General features: G+C 37.4%; 1 protein-coding gene across 1 annotated transcript in view; it reads left to right on the top strand.

Moving 5' to 3' along the window:
* Positions 1 to 17,034, top strand: part of LMNTD1 (lamin tail domain containing 1) — a 455,425-nt gene that overhangs the window by 123,971 nt on the left and 314,420 nt on the right. Inside the window, exon 5 of the mRNA XM_049694225.1 lies at positions 11,656 to 11,742. The gene's annotated coding sequence lies outside the window, so the exon portion shown is untranslated. The remainder of the gene's footprint in view (positions 1 to 11,655; positions 11,743 to 17,034) is intronic.

Genomic DNA, 17,034 nt, shown 5'->3' with positions numbered 1-17,034 from the left:
CAGTCAAACTTGACTCAGTACCAAGACATTTTGTGGCAGCTTCCAGAAACAGAGAAAAATAAAGATACAGGGATTTGGGTTAAAAGTTCTCTTAAATTTTCGCTCAGTCTTTCTATTATATCAGAAATTTCCCAATTATACTTTGTGAGATCTTAGGGAAAAAGAGAATAGTTATTGTAAATTTCCATATTTAGCATTTATCATACTATATTGCAATTATTTATATAATATGTAATAACCTACATTGTTATATATAATGATGACTCTCCTTTTAGACCAGGGGTCCTCAACACTCCCAGCAAATTTTAATTACTTAGGAGCTTTTAAAAAATGTTAATAACATGGGCCCAACTCCCATCCAATTGAATCAGAATCTCTAGGTATGAGTCCAAAGAATCATTAGTTTTTAAAATCTTCCTGGGAGATTCTAATATATACCTAGGACTGAAACAGCTGTTATCTTAATTAATTCCTATTTTTTTGTTTATGTTATACACACTTTTGGGAACCTCAGGAAAACTGTGGATCTTTCTCCATCGATAAATGTGATCTGTCCATTCATGAAAATTTTTTGTATAATTTCAAGGGATTGTGCATCCCTGATTTAGACTGTGAGCTCCTCAGTGGTGGTAACTGTGTTTTTTAATCTATGTGTATTTTTGTATGAACTTTTCTCTGCCCTTACCCACCTCTACTTCAAGAAGTGAGGCTTTGAGTCTTGCAATAGGACAGACATGTAGACCAATGGAATAGAAATGAGAGTCTAGTAATAAACCCACACGGTATGGTCAACTGATTTCTGACAAGGGTGCCAAGACAATCCAGTGGGAAAAGAATAGTCTCTTCAACAAATGGGGTTGGGATAACTGGATATCCACATGCAAAAGAATGAAACTGTACCACTACCTCACACCATATACAAAAATTAATGTAAAATGAAACAACAACCTAATATAGTTAGAACTATAAAACTCTTAGAAGAAAACATAGGCCTAAATCTTTGTGACTTTGGATTTGAAAAGCATTCTTAGATATGATACCAAAATCAGCAAAAGGAGAAATAGATAAATTGTACTTCACCAGTATTTAGAACTTTTGATCATCAAAGGATGTTATCAAGAAAGTGATGAGACATCCTACACAATGGGAGAAATTATTTGCAAATCATACATCTGATAAGGGGGTAGTATTGAGAATATAGGAACAATTCCTATAACTTAATAACAAAAAGACAAACTACCCAATTAAAACATGTACAAAGCACTTGAATAGACATTTCTCCAAAGAAGATAGACAAATGGCCAATAAGCACCTGAAAAGATGCTTAACATCATTAGGCATTAGGGAAATGAAACTCAAAACCACGGAGATACCACTTTACACTCAGTAGGATTACTACTATTTAAAAACAAACAAACAAACAGACAAAAACCCCTAAAACCCATAAAAGCTGAGAATAACTAATCTTGGCGAGGATGTGGAGAATTGGAATGCTTGTACATTGCTGGTGGCAATGTAAAATGGGTACACCCACTGTGGAAAACAGTTTGGTGGTTCTTCAAAAAGTTAAACGCAGAATTATCATGTGATCTAGCAATTACACTCCTGGGTATATATCCCAAAGAACTGAAAACAGGTACTCAAATGCTTGTACACGATGTCCATAGAAGCAGTATTTACAGTAGCTAAAAGGTGGAAACCACCCAATGTCCATCCACTGACAACAGATAAACAAATTTAGGATATACGCATAACACAGTATTATTTGGCCATTGAAAGGATACCTGCTACAATATTGAAACTCTAAAACATTATGCCATGATTTCATTTATGTGAAATGTCAGGAGTAGGTAAATCCGTAGAAGCAGAAGACAGGTTGGTGGTTGCCAGCGACTGGGGGATGTGAGAATAGATAGCGACTACTTAATGGGGGAGGGAGTTTCTTTTGGGGTGATGAAAATGTTTTCAAACTAGATAGGGATTGTGATTGAACAACATTGTGAATGTATTAAGTGTCAGTGAATTGTATATTCTAAATGATTAATTTTATGTTATATGAACTTCATTTCAATTACAAAAAACACAGAGGCAGTCCCAGACAAACTGGCACAAGCTGATCATCTTATTCCTATGTGAGAACATTTGTATGCAAAATAACTGTCTTTGAGTTATTCCTTGAACCTACATAAAATACTTACTGGAACACACTAAGCGCTCAATAAATATTAGCTGATATAAAAAAATATAAGTGGGAGTTTGAGGCAGTTTATAGAGACATGATGCAACACAAACTCTGTATCCTTGGCCCCTAACACAGTTTCTCATACATGGTACACAGACTCTTAATGTTTTTGAATTGATCCAACTGGGAAGTCTCTTTTCTCTAGAGACATTCAGGAATGGGCTATATATCGCATCACTTCAGACCTCTGAAGATTTGCTGATGTATGCATCAGGGGACAATGAAATTTGGTCAATAACTATTACTCCATACATGAATTCATGTAAAACATTGAAATATTAATGCAATGGAACAACTGATATGGCAGGAAGAGCCATGTTTAGTCTTCTATGAATAATCTTGTACAATAAATCATTTGTCCTCTAGTCGAGATCGTGAACTAAGTAAACCCATGTGTAAGCTGTGGGAGTCTCCTCAACTCTAACAGCACAGAAGTCAAAGAAAAGGGGAAGAATCTCATCCCTAAATACAATGGACTTTACTTCAAATAAGGCAATGATACTTTTCCGGATTGTGAGATTTCTGAAATTACTTGCTTCAATGCTCACAGACTCAAACTAGGCCAGGATCCATGAACAGTAACAAGGTCACTTGTTAATCTGTTACAGATAGTATTTTGTGCAGAGGAAACTATGCTACTATGTTTAGACCTCTACTCTTATTTTTAACACTACTGCATCTAGTGACACATTCCTGGATACTAAATTAATGAGCTTTCCACACATATTCAGTACTTCCCTCTGAGAAGCTCAGAATGTGCTGTGCATTAAGTGAGACTCATTACAGTTCTCACATGGTTATTGTTATACCAGGTTGAGAGGAATAATTACAGTATTTAGTTTTGTAATCCCTTCATTTTATAAAGCAGATATTTCACAGCTCAAACAGGATCAGCAATGAAGTTATTTGTAGGTGGATTTCTGCTTATTGCCAATTCTGACAGAGTAAATCCACAAAAAGTGCATTACAGGGAATTTTTGATTTCAGTCACTCTATCCTTCCCTCAAATCTGTTCCCAGTCTCTGGTCTTAACCCATGGCTCAATGCATGCCACCAGTGGCCACCTAGATGTTCAAGGTTGGAACCCAAGAGTCACTGTTGATTCTCCCCTTTTCTTGCATCCCGACACCCACTCCATTGTCAAGCCTCATCTCTTCACTTTTGTCCATCTCCTCTGCCCCGTCTTAGTCCAGCAGCCCACTTCTCTTACCAAGGCTCCTGCAACAGGCCCTCTGCTTTTGCTTTCGGCCTCCTGCAGTCTATTCTCTGTAAGTCAACCAGAGCAATCTTTGCAGAACCAGTCATTGGGGTTTCTGCCCCTCACACTCTTTCCAGCTCAGCACCAGTTGTCCTGGTTATTTTCCCCAGGAAGTGCTTCCCCATCTTCCTACGTGGCCAACTCCTCATTTAGCCTTGAGTATTCTACCTAAAGTGGGTGTCCACCCCCAATGCACAACAGCCGTTATTATCTTTCAGCCCTAGTTTCTTTCATAACATTTCCAATTTTATAATTATTTTATTATTATTTGTTAGCTATTCTACCTTTAGAATGAAAGTTACATCAGAGTGGGGCTGCATCTTACTGACTGTGGTATCTCCTCCAGCTTGGTCAGTGAGCCTGGACACTGCTTAAAGAATGAATGTGTCACTTCTCCTGGGTCCTTCCCACTTCCTCTGCCTCTTCTTCCACAACCTCAGCCCTCATGCCTCTGAAGATTCAATAGGAGCAGGAAGAATGATTGATAGAGGTTAAACACTCTGTCTTATTTGCCAACAAAAGAATTTTCTCTTTTCTTTTCTTTTTCTTTCTTTTTTTTTTTCTTTTTTGGTTGTGCCATGAGGCTTGCAGGATCTTAGTTCCCTGACCAGGGATCGAACCCAGGCCCTTGGCAGTGAGAGTGTGGAATCCTAATCACTGACCACCAGGGAATTCCCAGGATTTTCTTATATATTTTTGAAAACTTTTCTTTCCCACTAAACATATGCGTGGGTAGGAAAGATGAGGGTAGGGCAGAGGAGTGTGGAAGAGTTCACATATTTCCCCCCCCAACCCAGGAGATGTAGAAATGAGAAGGGGAAAATTTTTGTAGAAAGTGTGAAAATTAAGGAGATTGGTTCAAGATGGCGGAGTAGAGGACATGCGCTCACTCTCTCTTGAGAGAGCACCAGAATCACAACTAACTGCTGAACAGTCATCGACAGGAAGACACTGGAACTCACCAAAAAAGATACCCCACATCCAAAAATGAAGGAGAAGCTGCAATGAGATGGTAGGAGGGGCAGAATCACAAGAAAATCAAATCCCATAACCGCTGGATGGGCGACCTACAAACTGGAGAACAACTATACCACAGGAGTCCACCCACTGGAGTGAAGATTCTTAGCCACATATTAGGCTTCCCAACCTGGAGGGCTGGCAAAAGGAGGAGGAATTCCCAGAGAATCAGACTTTGTAAGCAAGCGGGATTGGATTGCAGGACTTTGACAGGACTGGGGGAAATGGAGACTCCACACTTGGAAGGCACACACGAAGTAGTGTGCACATCAGGACCCAGGGGGAAGGAGCAGTGACCCCAAAGGAGACTGAACCAGGCCTACATGCTAGTGTTGGAGGGTCTCCTCCAGAGGTGGGGGGAGGTTGTGGCTCACCACAGAGACAAGGACACTGGCAGCAGAAGTTCTGGGAAGTAATCCTTGGCGTGAACACTCTGGGAGTCTGCCATTAGCCCTGCCAAAGAGCCTATAGACTCCAGTGATGGGTTGCCTCAGGCCAAACCACCAACGGGGAGGGAACTCAGCCCCACCCATCAGCGGGCAAGGGGATTAAAGTTTTACTGAGCTATGCCCACCAGAGCAACACCCAGCTCTACCCGCCACCAGTCCTTCCCATCAGGAAGTTTGCACAAGCCTCTTAGAAAGTCTTATCCACCAGAGGGCAGACAGCAGAAACAAGAAGAACTACAGTCCTGCAGCCTGTGGAACGAAAACCACATTCACAGAAAGATAGAGAAAATGAAAAGACAGAAGACTATGTATCAGATGAAGGAACAAGATAAAACTCCAGAAAAACAGCTAAAGGAAGTGGAGATAGGCAACCCGCCAGAAAAAGAATTCACAATAATGATATGAAGAAGATCCAGGACCTCAGAAAAAGAATGGAGGCAAAGATGGAGAAGATGCAAGAAATGTTTAACAAAGACCTAGAAGAATTAAAGAGCAAACAAAAAAGATGGACAATACAATAATTGAAATGAAATACACTACAAGGAATCAGTAGCAGAATAACTGAGGTAGAAGAATGGGTAAGTAACCTAGAAGACAGAATGGTGGAAATCCCTGACACAGAACAGAATAAAGAAAAAAGAATGAAAAGAAATGAAGACAGCCCAAGAGACCTCTGGGACAACATTAGATGCAGCAACATTTGCATTATAGCGGTCCCAGAAGGAGAAGAGAGAGAGAGAAAGGACCTGAGAAAATATTTGAAGAGATTACAGTCGAAAACTTCCCTAACATGGGAAAGGAAATAGCCATCCAAGTCCAGGAAGTGCAGAGAGTCCCAAGCAGGATAAACCCAAGGAGAAACAAACTGAGACACATAGTCATCCAACTGACAAAAATTAAAGACAAAGAAAAATTATTAAAACCAACAAGGGAACAAAGGGAATACAAGGGAATCCCCATAAGGTTAACAGCTGATTTCTCAGCAGAAACTCTACAAGCCAGAAGGGAGTGGCATGATATATTTAAAGTGATGAAAGGAAAGAACCTACAAGCGAGATTACTCTACCCGGCAAGGATCTCATTCAGATTCGATGGAGAAACCAAAAGCATTACAGACAAGTAAAAGCTAAGAGAATTCAGGACCACCAAACCAGCTCTACAACAAATGCTAAGGAACTTCTTTGAGTGGGAAACACAAGAGGAGAAAAGGACCTACGAAAACAAACCCATAAGAATTAAGAAAATTATAATAGGAACATACATATCTATAATTACCTTAAAGGTGAATGGATTAAATGCTCCAACCAAAAGACACAGGCTCACTGAATGGACACAAAAACAAGACCCATCTATATGCTGTCTACCAGAGACCCACTTCAGACCTAGGTACACATACAGACTGAAAGTTAGGGGATGGAAAAAGATATTCTGTGCAAAAGGAAATCAAAGCTGGAGTAGCAATACTCATATCAGATAAAATAGACTTTAAATTAAAGAATGTTACAAGAGACAAAGAAGGACACTACATAATGACCAAGGGATTCATCCAAGAAGAAGATGTAACAATTATAAATATATATGCAACCAACATAGAAGCACCTCAATACAAAAGGCAAATGCTAACAGATATAAAAGAGGAAATTGACAGTAGCACAGTAATAGCAGGGGATTTTAACACCTCACTTACACCAATGGACAGATCATCCAAACAGAAAATTAATAAGGAAACACAAGCTTTAATTGACACAATAGACAAGATAGATTTAACTGACATTTATAGGACATACCATCTGAAAACAGCAGATTACACTTTCACCTCAAGTGCACATGGAACATCCTCCAGGGTAGATCACATCTTAGGTCACAAATGAAGACTTGGTAAATTTAAGAAAATTGAAATCATATCAAGCATGTTTTCTGACCACAAGGCTATGAGATTAGAAATCAATTACAGGGAAAAAACATAAAAAATACAAACACATGGAAACTAAACAATACATTACTAAATAACCAAGACATCATTGAAGAAATCAAAGAGGAAATCAAAAAATACCTAGAGACAAATGACAGTGAAAGCACCACGATCCAAAACCTATGGGATGCAGCAAAAGCAGTTCTAAGAGGAAAGTTTATAGCAATACAGGCCTACCTCAAGAAACAAGAAAAATCTCAAATAAACAATCTAACCTTACACCTAAAGGAGCTAGAGAAAGAAGAACAAACAAAACCCAAAGTTAGTAAAAGGAAAGAAATCATAAAGATCAGAGCAGAAATTAATGAAATAGAAACAAAACAATAGCAAAGATCAATAAAACTAAAAGCTGGTTCTTTGAGAAGATAAACAAAATTGATAAACCTTTAGCCAGACTGATCAAGAAAAAGAGGGAAAGTACTCAAATCAATAAAATTAGAAATGAAAAAGGAGAAGTTACAACCAACACCGCAGAAATACAAAGCATCCTAAGAGACTACTACAAGCAACTCTATGCCAATAAAATGGACAATCTGGAAGAAATGGACAAATTCTTAGAAAGGTATAAGCTTCCAAGACTGAACCTGGAAGAAATAGAAAATATGAACAGACCAATCAGATGTAATGAATTGAAACTGTGATTAAAAATCTTCCAACAAACCAAAGTCCAGGACCAGTTGGCTACACAGGTGAATTCTATCAAACATTTAGAGAAGAGCTAACACCCATCCTTATCACACTCTTCCAAAAAGTTGCAGAGGAAGGAACACTCCCAAACTCATTCTATGAGGCCACCATCACCCGGATACCAAAACCAGACAAAATACTATAAAAAAAGAAAATTACAGACCAATGTTACTGATGAATATGGATGCAAAAACCTCAACAAAATGCAAACAGAATCCAACAACACATTAAAAGGATCATACACTATGATCAAGTGAGATTTATCCCAGGGATTCAAGGATTCTTCAATATGTGCAATTCAGTCAGTGTGATACACTACACTGTATTAACAAATGGAAGAATAAAAACCATATGATTATTTTAATAGATGCAGAAAAAGCTTTTGGCAAATTTCAACACCCATTTATGATAAAACCTCTCCAGAGAGTGGGCATAGAGGGAACCTACCTCAACATAATAAAGGCCGTATATGACAAACCCACAGCAAATATCATTCTCAATGGTGAAAAACTTGAAAGCATTTTCTCTAAGATCAGGAAGAAGACAAAGATGTCCACTTTCACCACTATTATTCAATATAGTTTTGGAAGTCCTAGCCACAGCAATCACAGAAGAAAAAGAAATAAAAGGAATACAAATTGGAAAAGAAGTAAAACTGTCAGTGTTTGCAGATGACATGACACTATACATAGAGAATCCTAAAGATGCCACCAGAAAACTACTAGAGCTAAAGAATGAATTTAGTAAAGTAAAGTTGCAGGTAAAGTTGCAGGCTACAAAATAATGCACAGAAATCTCTTGCATTCCTATGCACAAACAACAAAATATCAGAAAGAGAAATTAAGAAAATAATCCCATTCACCATTGCAACAAAAAGAAGAAAATACCTAGGAATAAACCTACCTAAGTAGGTAAAAAAAACGTGTACTCAGAAAACTATAAGGCACTGATGAAAGAAATGAAAGATGACACAGATTATGAGATATACCATGTCCTTGGATTGGAAGAATCAATACTGAGAAAATGACTATACTACCCAAAGCAATCTACAGATTCAATGCAATCCCTATCAAATTACCAATGACATTTATTACAGAACTAGAACAAAAAAAATTAAAATTTGTATGGAGACACAAAAGACCCCGAACAGCCAAAGCAATCTTGAGGGAAAATAACAGAGCTGGAAGAATCAGACTCCCTGACTTCAGACTATACTACAAAGCTACAGTAATGAAGACAATATGGTACTGGCACGAAAACGGAAATATAGATCAATGGAATAGGATAGAAAGCCCAGAGATAAACCCACGCACCTATGGTCTCCTAATCTATTACAAAGGAGGCAAGGATGTACAATGGAGAAAAGACAGTCTCTTCAATAAGTGGTGCTGGGGAAACTGGACAGCTACTTGTAAAAGAATGAAATTAGAACACTCCCTAACACCATACACAAAAATAAACTCAAAATGGGTTAAACACCTAGATGTAAGATCAGACACTATAAAACTCTTAGAGGAAAACATAGGAAGAACACTCTTTGAAATAAATCACAGCAAGATTTTTTTGACCCACCTCCTCGAGTAATGGAAATAAAAACAAAAATAAACAAATGGGACCTAATGAAACTTAAAAGCTTTTGCACAGCAAAGGAAGCTATAAACAAGAGGAAAAGACAATGCTGGAGTAGGAGAAAATATTTGCAAACAAATCAACGGACAAAGGATTAATCTCCAAAATATATAAACAGTCCATGCAGCTAAATATTAAAAAAACAAACAACCCAATCAAAAGATGGGCACAAGATCTAAATAGACATTTCTCCAAAGAAGACATACAGATGGCCAAGAGGCATATGAAAAGATGCTCAACATCATAATCATTAGAGAAATGCAAATCAAAACTACAATGAGGTATCACCTGACACCGGTTAGAGTGGGTATCATCAGAAAATCTACAAACATCAGTTGCTGGAGAGGTGTGGAGAAAAGGGCACCCTCTTGCACTGTTGGTGGGAATGTAAATTGATACAGCCACTATGGAGAACAGTATGGAGGTTCCTTAAAAAACTAAAAATAGAACTACCATATGACTCGGAAATCCCACTACTGGACATATACCCTGAGAAAACCATAATTCAAAATGACACTTACACCCCAATGTTCATTGCAGCACTATTTACAATAGCCAAGACATGGAAGCAACCTAAATGCCCATCGACAGATGAATGCATAAAGAAGATGTAGTACATATATACAATGGAATACTACTCAGCCATAAAAAGGAACGAAATTGGGTCATTTGTAGAGATGTGGATGGACCTAGAGACTGTTACACAGAGTGAAGTAAGTCAGAAAGAGAAAAACAGATATATTAATGCATATATGTGGAATCTATAAAATTAGTACATATGAACCGGTTTGCAGGGCAGAAATTGAGACACAGATGTAGAGAACAAACGTATGGACACCAAGCGCGGAAAGCTGGGGTGGGGTGGGGTGGGGTGGGATGAATTGGGAGGTTTAAGAAGTTGGAAAGAAAGATGTAAAAAAGACCCTTTATGGTTTTTCATAAAGTTTTGCCCTGAGTGAGTAGGTGTAAGAAATCTCCTTGTCTTGTGATTAAATATATAGTTTAGAGTTATCTTTATTTTTTAATATCAAAAAGAGGTAAAGTGTTTACTTGCTGTGGGTTCTTCCTGCTGGTGCAATTTTTGTAACATGTTGCCTACTATCTGGAAAACAAGACTGACCTCTCTAGTTAGAGGCTAATTTTACTTGGGTCATGTAGGCTTTTTGTGGATTCATTCACTAACCACTTACTATATATGTAAAAATATGCCGGGCACTGTTGGTTGAGCAAGCTTAACCTTTATGCACTGATACTCACTGTCTTCTGCCAGAGTGACTTCTGTTTTGCCTTAAGTGTGCCAGGTTAGGCATGAGATTTACATTTATATCAGCTTATCATTTGTTTTCTCTCTCTTGACATACTTTCACCCTTTTTACTCTTGTTACTTTCACCAGATGTGGTCCCTCTCTTCACTTGGTGATGCATCTCTTGTGAATCAGCCAGTTTCTTTAACACCCTTTGTCCCATCAAAAAGCTGTATCTTTTAAATTACTTTCCAAAAGAGACCATGTTTCCAGAAACTTTTGGATATGGCACACCTGGTTTAATTCAAAGGATGTATTCCCAAAAATGGTAGGATCATTTCTATGTGGGTTCATTGGAGGACAGCCTTAAGGAGATGCTCTCCAAACAGTCAACACGGACAGTCTTTCTTTGCTGGTCAGTCCTCCAGCTTTCAGTGATGTTTATGATGTTTATGAAGGTCAAAGAGCTTTCAAATATAAGTAAGTGCTTCATGATATTTATTCTCTGATTCCTAAGTCATTTTCTTGAAGACACATTGTGGTCTGCTTATCTCCTTACCACCTTTTTTAGGTGTAAGTGTTGCTTGCATACTTTTTGACTTTTGTCAGATGTTATGGGTCAAAACTGTTCACCATAACACACAATAAATAGTAGAAAGAACAGCCATAGCATAGTAAACAATACATGTTTTAGAACCCACTCAACTCAGGAAAATGAGGTAGAGTACTGTTTGGCAGAGGACCTTTGCAATATGGTGGATTAATGCTTTTTAGCCAGGAATATGTTACAGTACAGTGTGTTGGCTAGATCTCACTGACCGAGAAGGTACCTAGAGCATGGGTGGGGTGGGGTGGGGTGGAGGAGAGACATATATACGCATAAAGTTTATTGTAATGCATATATGTGTGCGTATTCCATAGGCACCCATACACACAAGTTACTTTTTAAAAGAAACTATTTCAGAGATTTATAGAAATTTAATGAATCAGCACTGTGTGCAGCATTATCAAATTGGGTCTATGTGCATCCCTACATATGAATTTCCAGAAAATGCTTAACTGAATGCTCCCAACAAATTATAATTAGGTTTAGATTGTCCACCTGGTGTTTCATTTCTTTCTGCAATAAAGTTAGTTGATGATATTTTCATTTACAGTTGACAACTGAGAAAACAGAAATCTGGCTATATCATCCAAGGGATTCCACTGGACCCTGCTGCCTCTCAGAATTCAGTGAAACTCAGGTATTTGGACGATGAAACAATTACTTACAATTTTAGTTTACTTTGCCATGTCATTCCTTACAAATCATCTGTATGCTGCCTTCTAAGTGCCATATGCTTACTTTTAATTAAAATCCTAAAGAAGAAGAACCAGCAAAGTGTATCATCATTATTATTCATGGTGCATTGTTGGCTAGACCCTTTATAAAAATGTGTAACACAAAATTGTACATTGTGAATATTTATGGAATTATCCTATAAAGAAACTGAGCTTTTAAAAAAATCTAAACAAGCTATACTTCATGAGGAAAAATCTAGTTTATTAAAGAGAAATATATCAGATAATCTATTGTAATGATTAAGTGAATGAACTTGTTAAAACATGAATTGGCTATAAAATGTCATAAAATGTAGCAGATTAAGCTACTTTTTTTGAAGTCTTTCCAGATTTGTTTTAATGAGTTAATATATTGCTTCTTAACAAAGAACTCCTGCAGGCAGAAAAGAAATTATATCTGACTTAAAAATTCCCATCATGCTTCATTCTCTGGTGTACTTTTGCAGCCTTGATGGATTTGTTACATAATCAGCTTTCAATGGCTTCTTTTATTATAAAACAGAGCATTATTGCCTAAAAAGCCCCACTCCTTTTTTTTTTTTCTTCCCTCAGTTTCTGAAATTACAAATGCATTTAAACAATGATCAAGTCATGCTGCAGCAGGCACAGGGAACAAATGAACAACTGCAGCAAGAAATTGCTAAACTTGGGTCTGAAATGCCAGCATTGGAGAAAAACCTGAGATCAATAGTGCTCAAAAGTGTGAGCTGATGGAAGATAGGATATAACTCCATTGGGCTTCCTACCTGCTATTTATGCTTGCTCTTCACATAACCCATGGACAGTTGGCATTATGGAAAACATTATAAAACAGTTACTTGCCATTTCTAACTATGCTGCATATTTGGAAAGTGTACAGATGCAGCTGTCATACTTTTTTTAAAAAAACTACTGGGCTATATAATAATTAGAAAGAGAGATGGAATTTAATTAATGCAATAGTAAAAACTATCTGACTTAAAATTTGCTTTACAATCAACCCAACATGTAGTAGATAGAACTCCTTAAACTCAAGGTATCCTTGAACCTTCAGATCCCATTGAAAATATGTTGCTGCTTTTTATTTATTTCAGATCACACATCTTAACCTTTCTCCACGTATTATATTAATTACCCCAAGACTAACTCAATGTACTTTTCTCAGCAACAAAAGCCAGATTTCTCACTACAAAATGAGAGACATTTTCTTACAATCATGAGTTGTTTTGAATTTACCAAAGATATGAAGATTATATAAGTATCACCAGCTATTGCTACAAACTCTTTTAATCTAATGTTACTAGAGAAAAAGAATAATTAATGTTATCTAGTGATAACGGTTCCATAACAATGTGAATATGTTTAATGACACTGAACTGTACATTTTAAACATTGTTAAAATAGTCAATTTTGTACTATATATATTTTGCTATAATTTAAAAAAAACACAAAAAATTTAAAGTATAACTATGCAGTGTTCCCTGGACCCCCACTACCAAGTTTAAGAAGAACACTTTATTTAACTTTGCCATCTTATGAGAGTCCTTCTAAGATCTCTTCTTTCCACTTCTGTCTTAACAGCCCATCCCTGTCCTGACATGAATTTTGTGTTCCTATTCCCTTGTTGTATTGTTTAGTCTTGCGTGTCAAAGAGCTTTATAAGTGGAATCGCATGACATGTATTTTTCTGCAATAGCTTTTTTGTTTAATCTTTAATCCCTGAGATTCATTCACATTGTTACCTGTAGTTGTATTTCACTATTTTCACTGTTATATAATATTCTATCCCATGGCTATACCATAATCTACTTATTTGTTTATGGTTGATCTTTGGGTTGCTTATCTTTTATCCTTTTTCTTTTTCTTTTCTTTTCTTTTTTTTTGGTTATTACATAGAGTGTTGCTATGAGCCTTTTTTCTCCCTGTATATATGGGCAACATTTTTTATAGTGGTATTTTAGCTGTCCCTGGAACAAATGACTGCTCCATTGATTTCCCTACCTCACTGTGCAGAGTTTATTCAGTAGCCATACAATCTGACAAACATAGAGATGGCTTATTTTGTAGTCAGACGCAGTTTCAAATACTTCCTCCTTCACTTAGCAGATATATGAAGTTAGATAAGATCTCTGGGCTTCGATTTCCTTATCTCTGTCTTGGGACTAATAATAGCTGCCACACAGTGTTTTCGAGTAGATTTAATTAGATAATCTACTTAAAGAACTAATTATTTAATACATACTCAGTAAATAGTAATTATTAGTGGTATTATAATTACAGAATAGATGGCTGTACCAAGAATCACTGTGCAGAGATACTTCAATTTTATTCAAACAAAGGAGTAGAAATTTAAACTCCTGCAGTCAGATCTCAGAGCTAGGAGCAGTAGGACAAATGAGTTGGTGCCAAAGCACCGGGGCCGACACCCATAAGGTGAGACAAGGGTACAAAATGTCCTCACCTTCTCCATTGTCCCCAAATCCCCATTCAACTTCTAGTTTAATCCAGCTGTGCCACAATAAGCAATAAGGAATAGAGTCCTTAGGGAGTTGGTGGCACAAGAGCACATTTTATTCCCTTACTGCACTTGGAGGGTGGAGTGGAATCCTTCCCCATCTCTCTATTCATGTGGAGCTCATGTGGAGATCTTGTGATTAACCCTAAATTGTGAACAAAAAAGACATATTGCTGCCCTTGAGGAGTTTATAATCTAGTTTATAATCTAGGGAAGATAGCAATCCCTATGAAACAATTGGAGAGTAATGAAGAAAAGGTAATTGTCCAACTGTGGGGTTTAATTTAATAGCTACATCCTAGAAAAAGCTAATTGATATAATAAAGCATTATTAATTAAAATTGGTTATATGTTTCAAAATTTACCACTTTTTTTTTTAAAAAAGGCAAACGTGCTTTTAATCCAGTATTTTGTTTCCTATCCGAATATCGTCAGTGGTGGCGCAGCCTGATGTCATATCCACTTCAAGTTAATTTGATGCATTGTCTTCGTGTTCATCATTATTTTAAACAGTAGTTGTTCGTTTGATTGACAGGAAAGGTGGAGCAACTCTTTGCAGCTTAAGTGAATTAACCTGGCCAAGGTTACATTTTGACAGACAGAGCTGAAATATTTAAACTTGTAGCTCTACACTTCTCCATCCCCCTGCTTTTCCAGCTCAAGTGAGTATCTGTTTTTGTCTGGGAAGTTTAAGTAAGGCATCGTGTTGGTGACAGGGTGAATGGCTCTCACAAGGAGCCCGAACTCTGGCTTCTCAGTGAGAGCCTGAGCCTGCCTCTCCCCCATGATGCTTTGCTCCTTATCAGGGGAACGAAGACAAGTGGACGTAGGTCCCACTGTGCTGCTGCGCCTTCAAAAATACAGCACCTGTGAAATATAAATCAAGACTTCCATTTCTGAAGCAATTGCAACAACTCTTTATCCCAGAGGATGGGTACAGTTCCAGAAGATAATTTTCAAAAGCCTTTCAAGAGTCATTTTACATTAAGGTACTCAGAAAACAAATGACTGAAAGAGACAAAAGCATTGGCCCTTCCATTGTAAAATTTAAGATGTATCTCTACTTATACAACTTGTTCTGAAATAAGGCTGTTATTCTCCCTAGGTGGCAAATATAGATGTAAACACCCAGCTAGCAAAGTCTTCCTCTCTGAGTGTATAGATTGCCTTGTTTCCAAGAATAATGGTTTAGTGAAGGTGTCAGCTGTCATACTTAGAGCCATCACTCATGCTACATTTGAGATGATGTGCTGTGTGCTCATCCATGCTTAGGGCAGGATGCTTATTATCCGACCAGGAAATGAGGCTTCTGACATTCTTTTTGGCTGTTAAAAATAAAACGCCTAAATATGTGTGCTAGCTCACTGCTGAGTAAACATCTTCATTCACAGTACATCTTTGATAATCTTTCCTGAGGTCATTAGAGGATGTGTGCTCCCTCTGACCACAATTGAAAGCGCTTGGGTACAGCTAGCCTGTCTTCATTGCTTAAAGATGGTGACTGCTTTTAGAAAAGGAAATATTCTAATAAAAATAGACACTCTTAAAAAGAGGTAAACCAGAGCATTGATTTCCACTATAATTCTTTTGCTGTGTTCAGCAAAGCAAATAATTCTACAAGCAATTAGGGCATACCACCTCTTTAATGTTTTCATATATTCAAGTATTTTTCTCATGTGCTTCCTTCTAAAATAATTGCTTATTATTGAATTAAAATCTATTGAAATCAAATGTGAATCTGAATTTGTTTTATACTAGAGAAAGTGGAGAGTAACTATTTCACATTGATTGGCCCATCAGAAAAAACTTTCGATAGAAAGATTTGCTATCATTTTCCCAAAGGATCTATCTTGGGAATCACCATTGGCATATGTGATGGAATGGCCCAATTGTTTATTATTGAGATATAAATGACGCACAACACTGTATTGCTTTCAGGTGTATGGAATGGCGTAGTTCTGATAAAGGTAGTTGGTTAGGTATCTGGTCTTGTTTTTGCTCTTTCACCTCAACAGATGATGTCACCTTGTTATGGTTCTTCTCTAGTTACTTGATCAATGTCCATCAGGTTTCTAGATAAAGAAATGTTTCCAGAGTTTATGCCTCTGCTTGTGGATAAGTCAGTTTTTAGCATCAAAATGTCAGAGAGCTGTTGTGTTAGAAGATGAAGGACTCCAAAAGGCAGGTGACTGGTGGTTGAGTTTTCAGATGTTTTCTGTGATGCTGAGTTAGAGGGCACATGGCAGGCTCCCTCCCTACTCATTACCAAATTCTAGATTCTTCCTCACTACTTGAGTGTGGTGGGGGTCAGTAGCGTCCTCGATCCTGGAAGTTTGTTAGAGATGCAAAACCTCAGACCCCACCCTTAGGTCTACTGAATCAGAATCTGCATTTTAAAAAGATCTCCAGCTGACCTATAGGCACGTGAAAGTTTGAGAAGCATTTCTCTACTGAATCAAAGATTCATTCTATTTGGACTTTGCTAACCCCTCCCTTTGCCCTATTACTTTAAGCCATTCCAAATAGCCTTTACTATTCAATTTAATTACCTACAGATAGGGATTCCATGTTAGAGTCTGCCTTTTCCAGTAGGATATGAACTCAGGATTAAAGAATGGCAATACAAAAACTGGGACATTTATAAATTAAGTCTTAGACGTTCTAAGAGTGTTACATTAAAAATATATTCTTAATGGATTGG

Source organism: Orcinus orca, chromosome 11, assembly GCF_937001465.1.
Source record: "Orcinus orca chromosome 11, mOrcOrc1.1, whole genome shotgun sequence".
Lineage (NCBI taxonomy): Eukaryota > Metazoa > Chordata > Mammalia > Artiodactyla > Delphinidae > Orcinus > Orcinus orca.
This window is presented reverse-complemented; position numbering and strand designations above follow the sequence as displayed.